We start from the raw sequence: 13127 nt of genomic DNA, 5'->3' as shown, positions 1-13127 counted from the left end.
TCACTGTCTCCTTTTTATTCAGTAAGATTTGTTGGTTATTAATTCCTTCATGGCTAGTAATTATGCTGTATCAACCGGATGAACGGAGAGAAGTTGCGAGACCAACCCAATTCACAGTCCTTCCCAATACCAACACCCCACCTGGAGCAGAACTACCCGGAAGGAATGGGTGAAGCTCAATCGCCTGCGGACTGGAGTGGGCCGTTTTAGCAGCAACATGTTCCAGTGGAGCCTCGCCGATTCACCATCTTGTGCGTGTGGCTCAGGTTTTCAAACCGCACACCACATTATCTATCAATGTCCTGTATATCGACCACAAGATAGACATGTGGACCTAACAACGCTCGATGAATACACAATCCATTGGCTGCTGCGCCTGGATGTAACAACGTGATCTGTGGCGACCTCAAACGCAAGAAGAAAAACCGGATAGAAAAAATAAACTTGATTGATCAAGATCATACGTATGCAAAGTGGAGAAATGTTGGCTTGTGGAAGCCGGCGATCAAACATAGCTTACCGACGTGGTAGTTTCGAAGGCCATTTAATGACTTCTAAGTGACCAGAGCCGCCAGAAGCTTAGAGGGCTGAATATTCATTGCCAGGCATTGTCGACCAATGTCAGGATTACCAGCTTCATTCATACTTGTTTTAGGAGCTTTATCCTACAACATTGACAATGGGTGTTTAGAGGTACCTGTAATCAGGTACATGTCTTATAGTCGATGGAAAATTAGAATAAAACATTTTAGCTAACTGATAGGACAGCAAGAGCCATTTATAAAAAAAGCTGTGGCTATAATAATAGCCTCAATAGTGTTGCCAGATAAGGAAATCTGCCCTAATTTGAGAAATGTTTAAGGCTGTGGCTATATTTACACTATATACCGGTAGTGTAATAATAGCCTCAAAAGTGTTGCCAGATAAGAAAATCTGCCCTAATTTGAGAAAAGTTTAAAGCTGTTGAAAATAAAAGCTTGTATTTTGGAAATTTTTTTTAGTCCCAGGAAAGATCAAAACCCTAATCTTATTCCTAACTCTAACCTTAACCCTTCCTAACTTTAATCCTAACTCTGGCAACACCTGATTGTAACCTTGGTATTAAGTGTGGAAAAATTGTCACTTCCTTATAAAAAATAATAACAAGATATTATACACAGGCTAACCTGACAGAAGATCTTACTGAAGTTCTTGATTTTCGATAGTGTTACTAACACACCACATATCAAAAACCAGTTGACAAGGTGGTTGCATATAGCTGAGTGATGAGAGACATGGCAAGATACTCGAAAATGCACCGGTTTGACACCGCTCAAGAGCATGCAGCTGTGTCTTTGGAAAGACACTTAAAGGTATACCTAAAAGTGGAAATGAACACTAGCTTCCTTGCCTTCCCACCTACTTAATCTAAATCTTCAACTACCAGGCTGTGTAAGGTTGGATACGACTGAAAAGTTTATAAATATATAATTCATTTGGCCAGTCTTAAGTTTAATTTAATTGGAATAAATTTTTTCTAAAAAATATCATTTTGACAAGCACAACTTTAAAGATTTAAAAGCCAGGCTAATTGACTTGGGTGGTGCATTGCAGCTATAGCCTAACCACTAGACCAGGTGTCACCAAACTTTTTTCTCTGAGGGCCGGATTGCTGCGAGATTAACAGCTGCGGGCCGGATACCAACTGGGAAAAGATATACAACTATCTAGAATCTCCATTGACTTGAATTGAGCACAATAAATAACAAAGTCAGTGGTGGAATAGCAAAATTGTGATGAAAATCGAAAGGTTGCTGGATACGTTATCCCTTGCTGTGATACACTACAGGGCATCGTGCTTTTGAAAAAACATTACATCTTTCCAAATTTGGCCTAGACTGTCCAGTGTGTCCCCATTTGCCGAATGATAAAAACAGAATACCAACATGTAGGCTGCCTGGTGGAAAAATGTAGGGGAAGGAGAGGCAAGAAGTCACAAAATTTACTAATTGAACCATCTACACGCCCTGGGTGGGAATTTCATAAACATTTACAAACTAAGGTTTACTGTCGCACTTCGAGTACTTGAAGTACATATAATATTCCACATAACTATATTCTTTATCAAAAATTTTCGACATTTTGAATGAGCACTGAGGTGAGACTTTTTCCCCCGCCTCCGGGTTAGTTGTCACAAACCTTGGGGTAAATTGTCACATGCAGTTTGTAACGCATAAAGTTTATTTAGGATGCAGTACAATGGAATTAATAAGATAGTACAGATAGGCTACATTAAAAAGCCAATTATACATAGTATTCACTTTACAAGTATGGTATTTGTTGTTACTTTTAAAATTGGCTTTTGTGTGGAGTCCAAAACTACTGCACATTGTACTCAGATAATTGAGAGCAGTGAAAGCTAAACAAGTTTGCTCCTCGTTTTGTTTGTCCACAAAGTGGAATTGGAAGCTTGAAGACAACATCCTCTAGTGCAGTGGTTCCCAAACTTTTTTGAGCGCGACCCAAATATGAGTTTGGTGAACATCTCGCGACCCAAGACGCAGACAATTTGTATAAACAATTTCAACAGTCTATACTGTTTTTGCAATGTTTGCCTGCTATAAACAAGACACAGACAACCAGTTGTAGAGTGGTGTACTGTAGCTCGTCTTGCTCAGAGGCTAAGTAAAAGTGCTGGATTCGTTGGAGAGTCAAACCGGCTTGGCTTCAGTGCCTTTCTTGGTGGTTAAAAATAGCTTACGCTCATTTTTTTGCACATGTCGGATGTCTCTTCTTGTTCTTCTTTAAGTATTCGTTTGACAACATTTTATAACACAGCCTACGTAGCGGCTTCCCTGCAACCAGGGTCGCAGATAAAAATTAACGTCATATTAAAAAAATAGTTCAGAAATCTTAAATTGTCAACTTAAAGAATAATCTACGTTTAACGTGATTTGTTGAAGAAAGTGACTTGAATGCCGGTAAAACTCTAGGCCATAATTGATTTTGATAGAAAAGAAGCCAAATAAAAGTGTAAGATGCAATAATACTGTCGATGTTGGGATTAAAACAACTCAATAGAAGAAAAAAAAAGTTTCTTTATAAATTAATTTAAAACAGTCCCATTTTGGCAGATTTAGATCATCTTTGCACGACCCATTTACTGACCCTTCGCGACCCATGTTTGGGTCGCGACCCATACTTTGGGAACCACTGCAGTCTAGTGGATGAAGGTAAGTATCAGGATTTTCAGGAAAATGAAACTGCATGTTTCCAAATTTATCAAGGCATTTTTTCCGCATGAAGTTTGATCTAATCTGATCTTTGGTGAATTCTAAACCTTTTCCAACGTAATATTGTGTGGCTCGATCACTTTCGAATTTCACAACAATGTGGTCGTCCATATCTATGTTATCAAGACTAAGTGGTGTCTGAACACAACTTTCATCATCTGAGTCTTCATCGGTGGTATCATCGCACAAGGTTGTTTCATCTAAGCTTTCCTTGTCCTCACTTGATGATTCTGGTGCTGGAGTCTTGGTCTTCTTTTGAAACTTTATCACTCTTTTAGCGGCTGTTTTCTTCCCTTTTCTTTTGCTGTTCTTTTCTTCTGCCATCCTTTTCATAACAGATGAGTCTGTGTATATCTCAGATTTTCTCTTCTTCCTTTTCCTGGAGCTCTTCTTCCTTGCTTTGAGGTGCCCAAATGGTCGTAGAGTTTGTGGAGGAATTAAGATTTGAGTAGATGAGGCGGAGCCTGAAGAAGGCACATGTGTGTCTTCAAACAAGGCTTGACTTGTGGTTTAGATTGGAATATAACGACTTAATGTTTTGTAGTTAACATCATTGTTGCTGGCAGATTTTCTGATGCTCAGGCCACCATTCACAACCGCTTCTGCAGCAGCCTCCATCGCGTCTTTCGAATACCGTCCACGTTCAGTTTTCCTTTGGTAGTTCCGCATCTGCAAAAATATAAGCTACCGGTACTGATTTTATATGAGAAAGAAACAAGAATTATTGGTAACACAGTAGGTTTAGCTTATTTATGACAGAATTTACAGAAATACACTCTGATTGAAACAAGATGGTTAATGAAGTATTAGTATTGAACCTCGGGGTAAGTTGTCACACAATGTGACAACTTACCTCAAAGCATCTTTAGTTTTTAAATTCCAAATTTTGGTCAACATGCTTCAGCATTTTAAACGATAAGTTCATCCATATATTACTGACATTAGTCACTACTAACAGAAACAAAAAGATTCCGCATATATTCAGAAACGTTTAAATTGTATCAAAATACCTACCTTGGGCAATTCGTCTTCGCAAGAAGCAGAAAATCACTACAGGTTGTTGTCTAGATTTTGTTCACTTCTGTTGCTTAAACCAACATGGCCGATCTCAACGTGTAACCAGGGAAGTAGTACTCGCTTTTTATGACGCCAGAAAGAAGTTTATTACACTGGGTGCGCTAAACTCAGGCTTGTGACAACTTACCCGTGTGACTTTTAGCCCCTCTCTCCCCTACAAATTCAACATACAAAACTGAACATAAGAATGAACAATTTTAACAAAAAAGTCTCTATTACACAAGAAAGCAAAGCCAAAGACGGTAGTTGCTAATGCCAAAGGAAGCACAGGTACAGAATTTATAACATTACCGGTATTATAAAAAAAGTATTATTATAAAAACAATTCTTATTTTAGCTTTAAAATCTATAATAATTTGTAGAACTTCAAATAATTTGTGATAGGCACAGGCAACTAATACTGCTATTTGCCAGAATTGTTTCATAAGAAACAATACGGAAAAATCATTAGCAGGTTGCGTGCAGCTCAACAGCAACGTCAGTCCTTTACAAAAAGCTTAGTAACTTTTTTGTAGTTGTAGTGCAGCTGTTATTTTCGCAGCACGTGGCGGGCTGGATGAAATCAGTTCGCAGGCCGGTTCCGGCTCGCGAGCCGTAGTTGGATGACCCCTGCACTAGACTAACAGTTCAGGTTTTTAAACACAGGTATTCTGTAGCCTATTCAATGAATATTATATAACCTAAATAGAATGTGTCCATTTTGCTAAAGTGCCTAACTTGCATTTAACTACGGCAATTCATATTTTGGTAGATATGTTTCCATTTCCATTTGTAGATAATATGCAAGTCAATCAATACTCTCAAGCTACCATACCAATGACATCTGTCAAAATGGCAATGGGCTGAAGTTCTAACTTTAAAACTGAGATATCCTAGATTCGCTGTGTTTTCTTCTAGCTTTATTCCCACTTCAAAAGCAAAATTGTAGTCCACCACATCACTCTGTCATCAGCAGCATTCTCTTCTTTCACTGTAAGCTAGCCTAGCCTAATCCGCCCCGATAGCTCAGTGGTTACGCGCCGGGCTCAAGATCACCCGGCGCTGGTTCGACTCTCGGAGTGTGCGCTTGAGCAACGCATTTCAGGACTGCTCTCCATTCAGCGGCACCTAGTGAATGGAATAATTTCTCGGCAACAAGACTTCAACAATCGGAAAACTTCACTCTGCCAATCTCGGTAACCGGCCCTGCGTCAAGTGCCTCTACAAGTATGCGAACAAGTACCAGGAATAACCTATCAAGGCTTTGTCAGTCCGAGGATAAAGATTCAAAACCAAAAACCAACCAAAACCAAACCAAATGATTAGTGTATTATAGCATTTGTACATGACAGAGCAGAAATTTTGTTTTCAGTATACGGTGTCGGTATGTTTCTCTTCCAAACTTAATTTCCTCATGCTTGATGATTTGCATATGAATGTCTTCTTTCATAAATTTTACACTCTGGTTTCTACTGTAAATGAATGGAATATGATCATAAGTTCACAACAGCAGTGTCGGCAGCAGTGGCCGAGTGGTTAGCGCGTTGGGCTCGCAGTCGAGAGCCTGCATGTTCGACTCCAGCCACCGGCACTTGCTGTTGTTTCTCTGGGCAAGAAACTTTACGATAATTGCCTCTACCCAGTCATCGATTTCGAGTAATGGGTAGTACCAAATTTAAGTCATAAGTAGAGTAGACAACCTAAAACAGACATTGCAGTCGGCTGCAGCGTGGGTCAGGTGTACGTCGGAAGGCGTACACCGATGCATAGCGCTCAAGTCCGCTTTCCCGCAATGCAGGATAAAGATGATAAAACAAAACAAAACAAAACAACATCATTGCTTTGCAACTTATGAATGAATGTGTACTGCAAAGTTGCCAGATATTTTTTATATTTTCAGCTCAATGGCGATTGAAAGTAGCCCACTCATCAACAAATTGAAACAAGCCCAAAATTTGAAAGTTTGCATAAATAACCATGAAAAAAGTTTTTAGCTAGACATGGTATTTATTTTTTAAAACTTGGTTTGAAATAAAACAAAATCAACCAGCACAAAGCTCGCGACTGCTATCGTTTTCTCGCAACTTCGAAATAAAACTAGTCCGATTCTGAAGAAAACCGCGCAACTGGAGAGAATCTGGGCAGCGCCTAATTAAAGAAAAATAAAATAAGAAAGGCGCACTGTAGCGATGTATCCATTGACATAGGCTATTGTAGGTTTACTATCCTACAGTAATAGCTTGTGTGTATGACGCTCAAATGAATATTTTCGAAGATGCAAGTTTGGTGGGCTAATTTGGTATTGATTCCTATGCAGTGGCGTAGCCAGGGGGTGGGGCGGACCGCGCCGGGGGGCACGTCTGGGGGCAGCACTTTAGACCAGGGAGTCGAACCGAACCCGAACCGGATTTTTGTAAACCGGTTTTGGTGCGATTTTGTCTGAACCTTAACCGGAACTGAACCGAAAATTTGAGTTAGCTTAAACCCTAACCGAACCCGAACCGGTTGAAAAAAGCGGTTCACTCCAGCATTACGTCATTGTTCGCATTGTGGTAAGTGAAGTTGTACGTAGCATGTTGTTATCTTGGAGGCCACATTGTACGGATGAATTATAGCCTATTCCGTAACACACGATCCACTATCATCGATGCTTTGGAGAGGAAAGTTTGAGGTAAACAACTTCTGTTCTGTGACATCATAGACAATATAGTTTGATTGTAACTTGTGCAACAAGCAACAAAGGCAAGTTAATTGAGCAAAGCAGTGTTGAGATCAGTGTTGCCAACCTTGCGGTTTTCACGCCCCATTAGGCTAGTTAGTAGTTGGGCAATAGTAGGCCTAGGCCTAATTTTATCGGACCCGAACCGGAACTTATAAAACCGGTTTTAAGTTTCTTCGAACCCGAACCGGAAGTCGGAACTGAACCAAATTTTGAAACAATCTTTGAACCAGAACCGGACCCTAACCGGAAAAATCAAACGGTTCGACTCCCTGCTTTAGACTACGATTTTTGATTTTGATTATAATCTGATAAAAAAACGCATTCCATTTTCACATGCTTTTTCTTGAAAGGGCGGCAAAATCTGAATCCGCCCTGGGTGGCACATTCCCTAGCTACGCCATTGTTCCTATGCTAGAGGTTACAGACTTGTATATACAATAATAAAATTTAAAGTGTGTTGTGCATGGTTATAGGCAGATATGGGCAAGAATCAGGCGCGGATTTATGGAGAGCCATGGAGCCGGCGCCCCCTCCCCCTGGTCACAGCGGAAAACCATAATATCTCCGTGGGAAAGTTGTAACATAAAAATCCCGAATCCTTTCGTCTGTATGCGATGACACCGAAAAAATACTCTTCTAAAAAAGTCTTTTCACGAATTGTTATTCAAGAAAAAATAGCCACAGGCTGTCGAAAAGGGAACACAACACGTACGTACTAAAACTTGTCACCACAATACAGATTTCTGAGGTAAAAGACGGAAATTTCGTCTAGTTGGTAAGCACAAACAAAACAGTTTAATATTCGACCAACCTTTGTTTGTTTGTTTGTTTATCTTTATCCTGCATTGCGGGAAAGCGGACTTGAGCGCTATGCATCGGTGTACGCCTTCCGACATACACCTGACCCACGCTGCAGCCGACGGCAATGTCAGTTTCCGGTTGTCTACTCTACTTATGACTTAAATTTGGTACTACCCATTACTCGAAATCGATCACTGGGTAGAGGCAATTATCGTTAAGTTTCTTGCCCAGAGAAACAACAGCAAGTGCGGGTGGCTGGAGTCGAACATGCAGGCTCTCGACTGCGAGCCCAACGCGCTAACCACTCGGCCACGGCTGCCGACAGGCCACGGCTGCCGACAGCCTTTTCAGCGATACTTCTAAAATGAGAGAATTGATTGCATATTTCAAATGCACGTAACCAGCTTCTGTGACGTAATAGTCCATATGCACATTGTTATGCAATTTCAAAGGTGTTCAAAGGATTGTGCAATGTTTTTACAGGTGTTACGAGGAGATGATGCAATCTCTGCTCATTTTTTAGCAATAGGCTATTCCATGACGTAAGACGTCAGGTTAAGTAGACCCAACGAGATATAACACATCCAACGAGATATAACACATGTGTTATATCTCGTTGGTAGACCTTAACGGTTTTATGTGACGTTTTATTTGGGGAACGATTGTCCAAAATACCGCCAAAATTTTGTGAGGATTTGTTGAATACGTATGTTTCCGCATCAAATGGTTTGATAGGCTGTGCCACTAAACAGCTGATTAGTTCCACGGCGGATTTAACTTATCCCATGGAGAGATATTTTTTTTGTTATTGTTATGGTTGTTAAGTTATCCATCGACCAGACTCCATTATTTTCTTTCATACAGCTTCAAATACATTTTAATAGCAACATTTGTTGGAGCTGACTTAGCTGAAACCAATGCTGAACCAAACAGGGGCGCCGGGACGGTTTTTGGCTGGAAGGGGGCAGGATTATGAAAAAGGGCACTTTTGTTGCTGAAAGGTCTGGACTTTACGAAGTCAAAGTCTCGGCTGAAAGGCCAATTATTTTTTTTAAGTTTAAAGATAAGATATAGCAATAATGCTCATCTATCAGCTCATCATCGAATAATGATAGGGGAGGGTGGGGTAAGATGAGCACCTTTTTGCTTAAGTCGCTTTTACAAAAGAACGGTTTGTTTTGGAAAATTTTAATAGGGTGAACTTAAAGCACTAGTGAATCAGCTACATTTTAGATTGAGTTTTATCACCTTGCGATTTTTGTATTTTTTTATATTGATTCTTATTCGCGTGTTGCTCAACTAACCCCGGCATAAATTGTATGGGGTAAATTGAGCAATGACCTGGGGTAAGTTGAGCAATTCGATTAAGTTGAAGCATTCCCCTGTCAGTTTGTTTGTATAATTGCGAGGCATTATGCTTCACAACACAACACTGTTTTTTTTTTATCCAATACGAACCTAAAAAGACACAAATTCAACAGTTCAAACATTAAATAAGTTAAGGCTATTTCTTTTGGGGTAAGTTGAGCAACTGCTCCAACATACAGTACTTCAACTAGCATTGCACACTTTACCCCATCCTAATTTTTGTGACAAAATTACAAATATTTAATAAACTACAAGACTAACCAACCTGAACGTTTTATTGAATATCCTCACACTTTATGCTTACCAATACAAAAAAACAGATTTGATTTACATAGTGTAACAATAAAGCATAAAGTTATTCAGTTTTTGGCAAAAAATAAAAATTTCGAATTTTCGACATAAGCAATATAATCTGATATAATTGCGTGCCATTGTAAAATGCAATTCTCAGTGGACATAACAAATACATTGAATGAAGTGGCATTATGAGTGATACATCCAGAATGAAAATAAAAAAATTCCGCCGACTCGTTTTTCCAAAAACAGGGGTTGCTCATCTTACCCCATTGCACACTTTACCCCAGTCTCCCCTACAAGTGTCCCGTATACACAGAACAATGGCACGGAAGGGCATCATGCTATACTATGTTATGATGATGAAAGCTAACCTATAGCCTACTGTGATACAGAATTTTGTGTCGTGGATATTATTTTGAGACAGAAATGAAAGATTATAATTAGGCTACAAGCGAATAACTGAAATTGTTATATCGTATTGCAAAATGTGCAGTAGCTTACATGACCTTAAAGGGGCGCAATTGCCCCCCTTGGCCCCCATCAACAGAAATATTGAGGGCAGGGGCATAACCAAATGATGTCAGTTGAAACATTCTAACACCTTGAATGGTTTTTTTATAGTTTTTGTTATAATTTCAATCAATTACCGTGGATGCCTGCAAACAGAGTAGCCTACAAATATCCAATTGGTCATTATAGGCTGTGCCAAAAAATGGCGAGATCCATGGATTTTTTCTTAACTTTCTGAGAAGTTGTAGTGGACTTTTACAAACAAAATCGTGAAAAAAAAATAATAATGACATCACACGGTCGCGCTGGGCGTTTCTATGGTTACCAGTATCCATTTTCATAAAAATTGTCATATTTCGAAAACTACTGAAGATAAAAACATGAACGTTAGGCCTACATCAAAAGCTGCAGAAGTGGCATGTTTATATCTGCTCTAAACCTCTAAAAACAATTTTTATTCTAGGACTATCGGTACTTGAAAAATATTTATAAGCAAAAAACTCAATTTTACTATTTTTTTGTAGTAGGGAGATGCCATTAGACATTTTTTTCTTTTTTGCTCTCATTTCTTCAGCTTATATCAAAGCAAAACAATATTTTTAGAGAATACGGCCAAGGTCAATGTTTATTGACTGTGTAAATATCTTGACAATCCAATTTATTATTGTGAGGTTAAAGCTTATGCAAAATTTTTTGAAGAGTGTATAATCGGTCTTGTCTCTGAAGGACCTAGTGTACACAAGCAAACATTGAATAACAAAACATGTTTTTTCACTTTCATTGCAAAAACAAGCACATAAAAATGTGAAATAATAATATTTAGTGTATATAAACATTTTAATTGCCAAAGTAAGATTAATTAACGTCACATCAATAGCTCTTAACTGTGTAAGAGGCGTCTTCATAAGGAGGTGTTAAACTTTTTTCCGCCATGGCCAAAATTCATTATTTTTGTTGAAATGACTTTTGGAGCTTACATGTAATATAATGTTGCCAGTGATGTACGCGCATACAAAAAATATTGACGCCGTCAGCGTAAACGCAAACGTTCGAAAAACCATACGCCGTATGCGTCAACGCAACTTGTAAAAAAAGTTGGTAGCGTCAGCGTCAGCGCATACACTAGCGTAAACTCATTTTGTTTGCTAGGTGCCAAACATTCACACGGTATAAACCACTCGAAACAAACAAGTTTTATTTTGAATTTCCACGAAGAAACACAAGCATCTGAAAGTGTTCATCTGACATTTTGCTGTGTTTTTGTTCCAATATGTCTCTGCCCATTGAAAACATTCTTTCAACTGCAGCACTGGAAGGTATTGGCGTGTTGTAGCGAAAAAAATACATTAAAAAGTATGCGTTGACGCTATGCGCTAAAAAACCGCGAAAACTTTACGGCGTAGCCTTAAGCGCAAACTATCCAAAAAAATGTGGCCGTAAGCGTTAGCGCAAACAAAAATTCTACGCCGCAAGTTTGCGGCGTAGAATTTGCGGCGTATACGTACATCTCTGAATGTTGCTAGAAAAGGAAGATTTATTTTTAAAACCTACAAAAGTTAATTCTTCAAGTGCCTTAACTCATTGTATAATAAGTCTTGGACGTTTCTGTTTAATAGGTCCTTCAAGGATTCATTTCAAATGTGTGACGGCGTGAAAGAAAATCTTGGAAATTTGGCTACATCATCAGAGCAGGTTACTAAAAAAGCCATTGCCGTTGTTGATTATAACTGGAGTTGAGGTGACAAATACCAAAGACACATTTGAGCAGCGCGTTTCGGATTGCTTTCATTCAGCATTTCAGCGGCACCTAGTGAATGGAATAGTCTGTTGACAATAACACTTCTACAGTTTCGTTTAGAAAAGTTGCGGCAAGTGTTGTCAACCGCGCAGTGTATGCGGAAAACACTCTGCAACTGGCAGAATGTTGATTGTGTGAACCACGCCTCGTGGGTAGGCTACTACACAGAAAAAAATGTGAAGGTGAAACCTAAACTGTAAAAAATGAAACAATGGAACAAAAATAGAAAACAGTATGCTCAAGTTTCAGCCTTTTTCGAGTTTCACCCTTGTTTAGGATTATTAGTGGTACATATCCACGTGTCTTGAGCGGGAATCTAATTTCCTATGTGGTGAGAATTGTGGACGTCTCCGACATATGTTGTTTTGAAATTTACATGGGATCATCCGGCAACACTAAGCTATTTTGTTTTCATGTGGCAACGCTATTATTTCATTTCTGTCACAGGTCGCAGCCTGATCCTGATGCAGCGATGCCACTTTTGATGTAATTACATCAAACTTGATGTTTTTGGGTAACCTTTTGATGTTTGATGTTTTTGCCCAAAAATCTGATGTTAAGCGATTTGGTGTTAGCTAGCTCAGACTAGATAAAATATAATCAATTTGGTGAATTCAATAACTTTAAAAGGACCGCCAACTTGTATCCCAAAGTAGTGGACGCTGCACCAGCTGGCAACCATCAAATAGGCTAGTGGAAAATATGAGCAATGGTGGTCCACGTAAGAGATACATGAGCATGATGAGCCGTTGTGAAGAAAACTGATAGGCTGGTACTTGGTAGTAGTATCTAAAATGAAGACATTAAGGGCCAATTTTAAAACCTTACTTGAGCTCAAGTCGGCCTTGACTAAAAATTCGACCTCATATAGTAGGCTAAAGTGTAATGCCACTTTAACTTGATGTTTCATAACTAGCCAATTGCTGGACTTGATTCATCATAAAAGATGCATTTTATAAAATCAGTTTTGCATTACATTGGAAGTGAGTCAAACTTGAAGTCGAGTAGGGTTTTAAAATACAGACCTGAATTGTACTGTAGGTAAGCTTATTTGCAAATGTCAGCCGCCAAAATTAAAAAGGTACCGGTACCATAACGTATTGAAAACGTACTCACTGGTCTACACGATTTTTGCTCCATGAACTTTGAAAACTGATTTAGAGTAATTTTAAGGTGCTGAATCCGACTCTTACCGGTACCTCAGATTTATCCTATCACGTCAGGTTTGTGAGATATAATAACAGCAAATTGTTACTTTTGTCAAAAGTGGAAGATTTGATGTTGCGTTTATTGCACATACACA

Source organism: Aplidium turbinatum, chromosome 5 (genome assembly GCF_918807975.1).
Source record: "Aplidium turbinatum chromosome 5, kaAplTurb1.1, whole genome shotgun sequence".
Lineage (NCBI taxonomy): Eukaryota > Metazoa > Chordata > Ascidiacea > Aplousobranchia > Polyclinidae > Aplidium > Aplidium turbinatum.
Note: the sequence above shows the minus strand (reverse complement) of the source record.